This window comes from Diadema antillarum, unplaced genomic scaffold (genome assembly GCF_040938485.1).
Source record: "Diadema antillarum isolate AM-2024a unplaced genomic scaffold, OU_Dant_1.0 seq00000119_RagTag, whole genome shotgun sequence".
NCBI classification, from domain to species: Eukaryota; Metazoa; Echinodermata; class Echinoidea; order Diadematoida; family Diadematidae; genus Diadema; species Diadema antillarum.
The window spans coordinates 1,620,767-1,632,104 of NW_027271200.1; positions in this window are offsets into that span (position 1 = coordinate 1,620,767).

The window sequence follows — 11,338 nt, forward strand, 5'->3', positions numbered from 1 at the left end:
TTTCTGGATTGCCACTATGTTTACGAATAATCGAGGTCAAAAAGCAACACAAGACAATTGTATGACGAGGGCAAGTACAAACCACACCGTGAGTGGTTTCCAAGTTCTCTAGGTTGATCATTAATTTGTTTTGCATCGAGTTGCAGTAGTACATCGACATCATGACATCATGCAGTCGTCGTCAGTGCCAAGTAGTCCCTAGAAGAGACATCACAAAGAGAAAGAGAGAAAAAAAATGCTTTGCTTCCTTTTCTTTTGTTCATTGCTTTACTGTCATGTTCGTTCAAATATTACTCAACAATTTTGTTCAGTTGACTTTCTGTTATTTTTTAGTGAAAAAGGAATGCAGAAATATATCAAATAAGAAAAGGCCCTATTTAAAAATCAAAATGATAAAACAAAAACAACAACAAACGAATGAACGCACATGCCGAGCTGGTAGGTTTGGAAACGCAGGCATATTTTACTACATGATGCAGGCTTCTTTATTCAAGAGAGATGAAATGAAAGCCATATTTTCATTTCACATTCCTTTTATTCTGAATTCGATATCGCGAAGAATTGTGCGATGCTGCTGATTCAAGAAACGAGAAGCCAAATGCACACGTGGAATGGCCTGGCCCCTTTTTTCGACACCCATAACGAGTAACGACAACCCTCCTCGCTCCGTCCACGTCACCTCGTATTATTCGGCTGGGCTTGGTCCACGCAGCTGTCCGCTAATAGTGACCAGCCGATAATTAGTTAATAGCCGCCGTTTAATCACTCCCTATCTGTATTAATCGAAGCTTGATTATGCCCTTGTTTCAAACCCATCCAGAATCTTGTCTATGATCCCTTCGGCACGCTCATCGAATCGGCACCTAAAGGCTCACATTATCCTACTTTGTCTTTTTTAAATGCGTTCGCAGCTTCTTGATAAGCCGTGGATAAGTGAAGTAAATGCAATGTTATGGATAGGGCTGGGGACAAATTTTGGCGACGCTTAAAATGTCTGACCGGTAAGAGAACAGTGAAATGTTTCGGCTTCCACACCTATGCAAACCCTTTGAATCAATCTAAGAAAAGGCAATCAACGTTAAGCAGTTGTGTGGTATTCAAGCAAAACGAATTCATAAATTTGGCATAACCATATAAACGATGAGCCTGGGGAAAACGAATACAATTCTAGAAAAAAAAATGATAAGAAAATGAGAGTTTTAAAGGCATTCTGAGGGCACTCAACTTTGAATCCGTTAATCTAAAACAAAATCAAAGTTTTCTGCGCGTTAATGGCGCAAATAGTCATTGCAATTCCACTTTTAGTGGACCCGTCCTTTTTTTCTAAAAACGTAGTTAATACAACAAGTTTGGTTTGAAATCATGCATACATACTCTCAATTCCTCAAGGATTTTTAGTTTTCACTTTGTAGTAATTATCAGTAATTTCCTTATATCATTAATGTTTTGTGGAAGAAAAATCAAAAATGGATTGAATTGAATGAATGCAATTCCACACCATCTTCAGCTGATGTTAAAAGAGTATAAATCAGACAGACAGAAACATAGAAGTTTTAGCGAAAACAGACTGAATACTAAGGAAAAAATAATTGAAGCTGCACATGTCTAACCGAAACATCAGTATATCAACCGGATATCTATGCGTTGAGGTGAATATTATCATCCTGAAACTCCCAAGTCTCTCAATGTGTGTACACCACACAATATCATAAAATTGGCTTTGATCATTTACCAACTACAAAAATCTAACTCATGAAAATCCATCTCTATTGCAATAATAAACATTTGAAGTGAAGTTTTCTTTCGTATTTTATGTGAGAAAAAAATAGTGAAGATTGATGTGCATGTGAATGGAAGATTTGTAAGGCCATGGGTGTCGTCGCCTTATTACCTACGCTCTAACTATGTATAGATAGATTTTCGATATACACTCAGCAAAAAAAAAAGAAAAAAAAAAGAAAGAAAGTAAACACTTTTTCGAGTTGAAAATCAATGTATTATATACCACATTAAAGGTAATTTAATTGACTATCAAAGTAGTAGGTCAATATAAAGGGAAACTTTACGCGTGAGTGAACACATTCGTTTTTGACCTCCAAGGCACAAAAGTAAAAATGAAAAATTGACATGCATGTCTTTCATTTGGTAGTGCGCTTTAAGATAACAATGATAACAAAAGACCAGTTTAACGCAAAGAGAGACATGAATGAAATAGCAAAAAGAAGTTTTCGTTCTCTTTATCTCTTTATAACCTCAAACAAAATCAAAGTTAGAAACTTAAGGGGGAAAGTAAGAATTTTCTGTCAACTCAGACTTTAAATAATATAGGGAGTAAAGGCATAAGGATGATTAAATGAACAGAATATCTTTATTTCATTATTTCAATTTAGCGATTGTCATGAGACAATTTCAAGAATCAAATATCACTCTCAATTTTCCTAATTTTAGAAATCAATTCAAATTCCTACCATCTTTGTTTATATTGCTTCTCTCATTTCTTTTGAATCTGGGTCTGACGGAAGATTCTTTACTTTCCTCCATTATTTTAGCCTTTATTGATCTTTTGGGCTTCAAAGATATTGTAGAGGTCAGAGCTTTATTTTTGCAACCTATTTCATGTTTTTGTGTTAAATTTGTCTTTTTCCCTATTGTTACCTGGAAAAGCACTTATGAAGAGCATGCATGAATGACAACTTGCTATTTTTTGCAATTTTTACTTTTGTGCCATTGAAAAGAAAAACGAAGGTGCTCACTCATGCATAAATTTTACCTTATTATTGACCTGCCAGGTTGATAGCCAATTAAATTACTTTTCATATTATGATATATAATACATTAACTTTTAGACAAATACTCTATGAGAAAAATAAACTTGAATAAAGTGTTTATTTTCTTTTTTACTGAGTGTATATGATATTTGAATATTGTTTTTCGAGTGATCCACGCTTTACATGCTCCATAAATGAGTGAAGTACATATGGTATTGTGTTATGAGCTGTGATAATATAATGTGTTTGCCGCATCTATATACTGCGTTATCGACTTATAAGTATTGTCACATCGCGTAGTCTAAAAGTGCAAAATTAGTCGTAACTTCATAAAAATACAAACTGGAAGAAGGAATCATGTCATGACGTCATAAAATTAGCTATTGACCTACACAAATATCTTCACTAAAGTTTATTATCATCCTTCTCATAGAACGTTGCATAGATAGGGTATCATTTCGGACGAACTGGATGGCAGTTGCTAAATTTTCAAAACAAAAACAAAAACACGATTTGGGGTAAAAAATTTTACGTAAAACCTAATGAGTGAGTTGGGAAGTCATATCATAGATATTGTGTGTAAAGTAAAATTCCGTAATATATGTATAGATATAGGTCTATGATATGCATATAATATATCACATATTCATACCGTTGTATGAATATGCGATATTCACGTAGGCCTATTCATTTATGTATTTATGATATGTGCGTATGTACTACATTGGATTATGTATGTGTATGTACATATATATATATATATATATATATAATGACTGTATAATGTATCATAATCATATAAATGCACTTGCAAATCTATGTTTTTGGGTAGGATAGAAATGTTCTGAGTTTACTTATATTTTCATATATCTTTGATAAACATAAACCATACCATCATGATATAAGTATGAACTACCCTTACAAATATTCGTTCAAATCTTAAAATAGTACCGTGCTTACGCACAAACATTTAGATATACTTAGGCCCTACATACCTATAGATATTATAAGTACATACAGCCCTACTTAGGGGTACAGAACAGACAATTTAAGGGCTTTTTACACTGGTAAATTTTTGCTTAGCCCCGGACCAACGGTGGGGCTAAGGGGGGGGGGGGGGGGGCCTTAGCCCCACCGTTGGTACGGGACTATCCTTAGCCCACTTTCTGTTTACACTCGTTTTTGCCAAAGTGGGCTAGCCCCACCGATAGTACGGTACTATCTGGCCCTGCAAAATAGCAGGGGTTAGCACCGCAATTGCGGTGCCAAGCAAGTGAGTGTAAACAGAACGAAAAAATAATCCTGGGCTAAGCGAAGGAGGCGAAGTCCGACCCTCACTGACCAATCAGAAACGAGGTAATCAAGTGCTGCCGGTGCGTGCGTGTACGTGTACAGTACACAGCGTAATTATGAATATTCATGTGGTTTGGAAAGTCCGGGGCTAAGAAATACGAGTGTAAAAAGGTCAGTTTTCTCCTTAGCCCCGGACAAGAGATAGTACGGGACTAATTGGCGAGTGTAAAAAGCTGAAAAAAATTGGTACGGGACTAACGATAGTCCTGGGTCAGAGAAAGTCCGGGGTTAAGAAACACAAGTGTAAAAAGCCCTATAGAAACCCTAGACCGAACTCGTCGGAGGAGGGGGGGGGGGGGGGGGGGAGGGGTAATTAATAACGTTGGAAGGGCACTGGCATGCGTAACGCGGTGCAGAGCAAAGGGTGTAGTCCACACCGCTGTAGTGATGCGGTGTTGAATCACTAGCAGCACGCCGGGGCTTGGCAACCGATGAATAATAGGAGTTTGAGTGATAGTTTAATAGGTCCCGGTCTTGCAACGACACTTCGCGAATCGACGTACGAGGCTTTTCACCACCACCGAAGTTTGCAACTTCCCCCTTCTCTCACCGTAATTGCTTGTACCGTTACAACAAGCCAGTGGCGGGGTCATTATCTCTCTAGTCGACTCATTCGCAACATCATTCGCTCTTCAGTCTTCGGAATTAACAAACCTTGCTTTAACGGTAACTGTCCTCCACAGCACATGCGCAGAAGGCCTACCAGTCATCGACTTTCGAGTTAAAACCGTTGGAATCTCTGATTTCCTGCCTGCAAGATTCAGATAACCTTTTTCTGTTTCTTTCTCTTGCCTGGGAATTTTTTTTTTTCGTGGGAAAGCTATGCAACGTATCGCGGAGGAAATTTACCACGAGTGAGATATTAAAAACATTCGTCAAACATTCATCACTTCACTCCTCTTTGACGGGAAAATTTGCACGTCATTCGCGTCAACACTGTAATCATACTTGGGGCTCTCGGCTTGATCCATCCAGTAGCGGTGCCAGCTAGACATCTCAGCCGTAACTTCGGGGCAAGACGAGGCGCGCGCAACTCATCGTCCTAACCCGGCTCGCACTCGGTAAGTCATACTAATTTATCTAATTAAAGTTAATCTCTTTAGTTCAAGCGTCTTTTCTTTCTCACTCTCTCCTTTGACAATAATCCGTGGATCACATTGATCCATTTATGCTTTCATGGCAAAGGTAGTTTGGTAACTCAGACGAGAGCTTGGTAAGGTGAGATCACCTACTTAATTGTTGAAAACTTCTTCTGCTCCCAACATCTTACACTGTCTTACGGAGCCCACAAGTTGTTCATTCAATTCTAGAAAATCTCAAGTTGAATGAACATGTATGAGTGCCAAGGTTCATTCCTATGTCAATCTATATTACGAGCTACACATGAATTATCGTAATATGTTTATCTAGCGCGTATGCTCATTACCGATACAATCGAATTGTTTGTAAAGTTTCTACAGTGCTATGCTTTGTGCAAACTGTGTTTTAAATTTCTAGTACTTTTATATCAAAAAAAAGTTGAACCAGTTTCGAGATAAAAGTAACAGAAAGTTTGCAAACATTGGATTCCATCGGAAAGTTGTTCGGAAGTCAGTTTGGAAGTTTACAGCTCTCTGTACCCTTTTGAGTGTGAAATTTGCATTGACTTCTCTGGTATCACCATGGTGATATGAATTCCGTGAAGAGTGCCTTTTAGAAGCGTGGGATAGAGTTTTGTTTCCCTTCATGCAGGTGCAATAGATTAGCGCGTAATGACTAAATTGTTGAAAAAATACCAACTACCAAACGATAAACACTCCTGTAGACGGTTAAACAGTTTGATGTAATATATATATATATATATATATATATATATATATATATATATATATATGAAGAGTCGATCGCACAATGGGTTAGCGTCATTTTGTTAAACATCATCAGAAAGACTAAGATTAAACCTTTCCAATGATACCTCACTTTTTAAATAACAAGGAATATCTTTGAAGTTATGATTAAAAATATCCAATATTTTCTGATAAATTTCATTGTTTTTAGCGGCTTTAATCACACATATCTCAAATCAACAAGAGCAGAGTTAACTCTTGCAATGAAACATCCATAACGTGCACCAATTAGCCTCTAATCATGTAAAACTGTTCTCAATATTAAAGCAAAATCAGCCAACAGTTTTTTTTTTTGGGGGGGGGGGGGGGACAGGAACGCTTACATATTAGAAATAAGCGTATTTTGATGTTTCGCTTAGTTTGTTTTATTTCTCCCATTGAGCTTGTGATTTCATAAGAAAATCAAGAATTGTCAAACAAATATAAGCAAGAGTACTCAAGAGAAACCGATATAAATACGTGCATGATAAACATACATACATTTCATCGATATTTATGTACCTTATAGGGTACATACATTATATCTATCGTATCTGAGGTATATTAACAGGACTGCTGGAAGAGACCGTTATCGATAACTTAAGCAATTTGCTTGACCAGGAAAACAGCCTCTCTGCAATGAATAATAATGCTCAAATATATGATATATGTAAAAATGATAACATACTTTGATTAGGTAAGAGTGTGGTAAGAGTGATCTTTACATATTGAAATATGTATAGTATGATATAATATAATATAATATAATATAATATAATATAATATAATATAATATAATATAGCATAATATAATATAATATAATATAATATAATACAATATAACAATATGATATAATATAATATTCACATAGACAAATACAAGTGGTATATAAATAATCAACGAATAACACGCTTCTTGCGCCTTGCTTACATTTCCTTTATGATATCAAAGTTTAGCCAATTAAAATTCATTTCCTAGAATCACGACCTCGCATCCTCCCTCACAGAGTCGTTGAGGCGGTACATTGTCTCGTCCAAACATGTTTTAATCAACTAATCCCTGTCCCACGTGTACCCTGTATCCCAACGCCCCTTTTCGCTGCACCGGATATAGGTATTTGCTGATGATTATAGCCCCTAAAGTTGTGGCGGCCCGAGTTGCGGTTTTGATGGCGTAGTGGAAAGGAAATCTAGACCACTTTTGATTTTTCCAGGACTACAAAGATGTTACTTTTTTTCCCTTCTTGAATCTAAACAGTATTCATGTGTTATCCGCTTCATTCACGCATGCTTTTGTAGAAAGTTCAAATTTGCCGTCGGCTTCCTCATTGGAAAAGGCTTAAAGAATTCAACCTTTGCTTTGACATTGTTGACAATTAAATGCTGTTAACTAGGCCAGCAATCCATCATACATCATACATACCATACATACTAAATGTTTTTTTATGTTTCTGTACTTGAGTAGGTTTTATTTACTGGACGTCAAAGTCAAGCTTGTAATAGCTTGAAATGACGAACCACACAAAATGTATAATTATGGCACATATATGTTCCTTGTACAAGCTATTTATATATTTGTGTATAATGCATAATATATTCAAATTGTGAATAAAATAAAATCAAGTCAAATCAGATCAAATCAAATTAAATCATTGTGGGAATGAAATAATCAGAGAGACGGTCATGCGCTGCATTTTTTTTTTTAATTTAGAAAGGAGTCTAAAGGTATTGCTTTTCCCATGGCCTTTGGCTCGAAAGTTTTTTTGTTTTGTTTTGTTGATTATTTGTATTTGATTTTCCCTAGAATGCAAGCACATTGCACCGTGCTTGAAATGAGATGGCAACAGAGGATGAAGCCACACTGTAATCTTTGATGAAGTCATGCTATAATTCATAGCTGATATGAGTTTATTGACCTGGGAGTTTCAGTCATTAATGCTATCTCTCAAGTTTCAAGTTGATTTATTTCATTGCCAACAAACAAATAATTAGAAATACAATGAAACACTCGTATACACAGATGTAAGGAAATCAGTACCACAATGCGATGAACAGAATAACATTGTAAAAGAGATACAGGTAAATTATCAACGGAGATACAAATAACTGTTACGTCACTGTGGTACATGCATAAACAATATTGCTGGAAATGGAGGGGACTGCTTAAAAGCAGAGCTTGTAGAATGCAGTCCCCTCATATGCTATCTCTACGTATGCTATGAGAGAGAGAAAAAAACAAGAAGGAGTAAAACAAACCCACAACTCTTGGTTGGAAGAACTCTTGCATAACGTGAGAAGGACAAGGTGTGATACAGATACTCTCACTAATTATGTTATTACTGGTGTGAGAATATCAGCCCAATTAGCAGTACACCCTCATGGCTGCCCAAGGTGACTCTTAAAGCATGCTTTAAAAAAAAGGGGGGAGGAGCATCTGGCAGTGAAACTAATCCGTGCTCAAGTAGACTTTAAGATACCGTTGCGCAAAAAGTCACCAGTAATATCAACAACAAAAAAGAAAAAAAAAGTTATGGAATCACATAGTCCCTTGTCCGCACGAGAAGGTAATATCTGGCAAAATTATAATCAGACCTGCAGAGGCAAACAGCCAATAACTTCTTCTTTTCATATTTTTCACTATCCAAGTCACTTTCATTGCTTTGTCTGTTTGACTTTACGCCAGTCAACATGAACCATGAGTGATGTTTCGATTGTGCATGTTATTGTTTTGCAAACTTTGATTTCAGAATACGAATAAAAAAAGATAGTTGGATGGATAGATAGCCGGAGAACAGAAAAGAAAAAGAGGACGAACCGATTAGTATGGGTTGTTATTGCTGAATACTGTGAAAAAAAATAAGATCACCAGGCAGCGAAGTAAAAGTTAAGATTTTGATTGCACTTAAGACTAGAAAATTGAGAAATTTTAGTTTCAGAAACAGCACTTTAAGTAGCAAACAAAAGTTTGTAAATGCGATGAAAAGATGACGTCACAAATAACTGTCTTATGCATCGGTCGTTGGAAGACTTATGATGTGATTACAGCATTATCTTACTAATTTGCATAGACGCAGTGGTGACGATATCATTGTTTCTTGAATTTACATAAATCTTGAGCATTATGCAATTTTCATGGTCTGTAGTCTTAACTCTGTTTTCTCAATAAAACTTCTGTCTTTTCGTTGATTTTTCTTTATGTCTTATGGTAAATGTGTGGATGGAGTTGAGTGTCACCATAATGGGGCACATTATTGTGACAAGCCAGATCGATAATCTAATTGATAAAAATTGGTATAAAAATACAGACATACACACGACTGAACACACACATTATCAATATACATATAATGTATGTAACCATTATAGCACTGGAAACGATGACAATAGGTACATATCAATATCAGCCGTAAACAAGGATCCTGGGTATGGTTTAAAAGATTTCTCCTCCTTCCTGGCTACACAGGACCTTATTTGGGCAAAAAAAATCAAGACGATAATAGCAAAAACCGGACTGACGTACGATAACAATGCATTATTCTTAGAGTTTGTAATATGGGGGGGGGGGGGGGGGGGTAAAAACTCCCCCTAATGGGAGAGAAGGGTAAAAACACTTGCATCTTCCGATGGAGTTTGATAGACAGCACGGGCTGGGGGTCACCGCCTAGAATGGGCGTGGCTGGTCGGGTCATGTGCTCCCACTCCTATTTCTGTCCCCCTCAACGCCCATTTTGTGGAAAAGGAGAGGAAGATAGAAGATGAATATTAAAAGAAAAATAATGCACCAGTGCTATAATGGTGTCTCCCGTACCTCCCCCCCCCCCCCGTCTCTCATTCTCTTTCTCCCTCTTCCTCCTACACATGACATTCAGGTATGGCGTGTTGAAGGTAATTAATGCCAATAGCTTCCAACCGCGATGATAATATTAACAATTTGCCAGTATCGTTGTCGTCCTAGCGGTTTTGACAGTTTTGATGGTATTAGTCATGAACCTTTTTATATACACTCATAACCAATTTAACAAAAAGAATATGAGTTTGATATGAGTGTTGGAACACTCATGGAAAAAAATGCTTGCTTAAAATCACCTTACATTTTGAAGACCCTAATTAATAAGTAATAAGTAATATTGATTTGCACTTCAAAAATATCAAAGTGGTTTTTTTTTTCTTTTCAGTAGTAAAGTCCAACGAGAAAATATATCTGGGACCATTTGCTAGGTTACCCCTGTCAAACTATATTAAATTAAATAATCAGATTCATTCAATTCAAATATCATACTTCTATGATACTTCTACACACACCACAATGGTGGTGGATAAGAATTTTTAAGATACTGAATGTTAGCAATGGCGGCCTTGTGACTTATTGTTATGTATTCTAATGCAATTAATGGTCTGCAAAGACTGGTTTTAACAGAGAACGTAACATTTGAAACTCGATCTGAAGCTTGGTACGTAATACTATAATGCCTTTTTCTCTTCTTTTCTTTTAATTCTCTTCTTCTGACACATAGCAATTACGATATTCTGCCTCACCCACCTCTAAAAAGGTCATATCCCTTAAAACTCAAACAATAATTCTAAATTTGTATGATGTACATCTTGAATTGGAAACAAAATAAGTTTATGATAACGGACGGATAAACATTGTGCAGGAATTGGATAGAGGATTAGACAGACAGAATCCTATTGAATCCTACCAATGTTTCGGTGTGTTTAGGGTACTAAGTATGGAATTGTAGCCCTTTTTAGAATTACACGGAATTATCAGTTGGCATTAATGTAAATAACAACATCAAATACCGTTACAACTGAACTCTTGATTAAAATCAAGCAAAAGCATAGCAGTTTTGGAAATTTCTGCTTTTTATGTTGCCAAAAATTATCACATTGGTTGTAATTATGTACCCAAATTAGATAGGTAATTATTTTAATGTTTCCAGGTTTCCAATAATTTGCAAAGCAAACAAACAATCAAAGCATAAAATCATTCCTATACAATACTAGTAATTGTAGCAAAAGAAATCATACGAATTGTTTACATTTTCAGCGTTCGTTGTATCAAATCAAAGTTTCCAGCTAAATCATACACAGATTTTTTGCCATACACTATTTATCTTCAACAATCATATCACTTAAACAACTTAAACAGCTGAATATTTCCACGTTTACATAAAGAGATAATGGAGAAACCTCATAGTAGACACAAGAGTTACACTGGCGCGCCTCCCTTGGCTCGACGAAACATTTGCATATGTACCAGATGTGATATGAAACACAGGAAAAGATGTATGTACTTCCGTATGAAATACATGAAAGCCAGCCAATACCGTCGAATGAATTCCACTGATA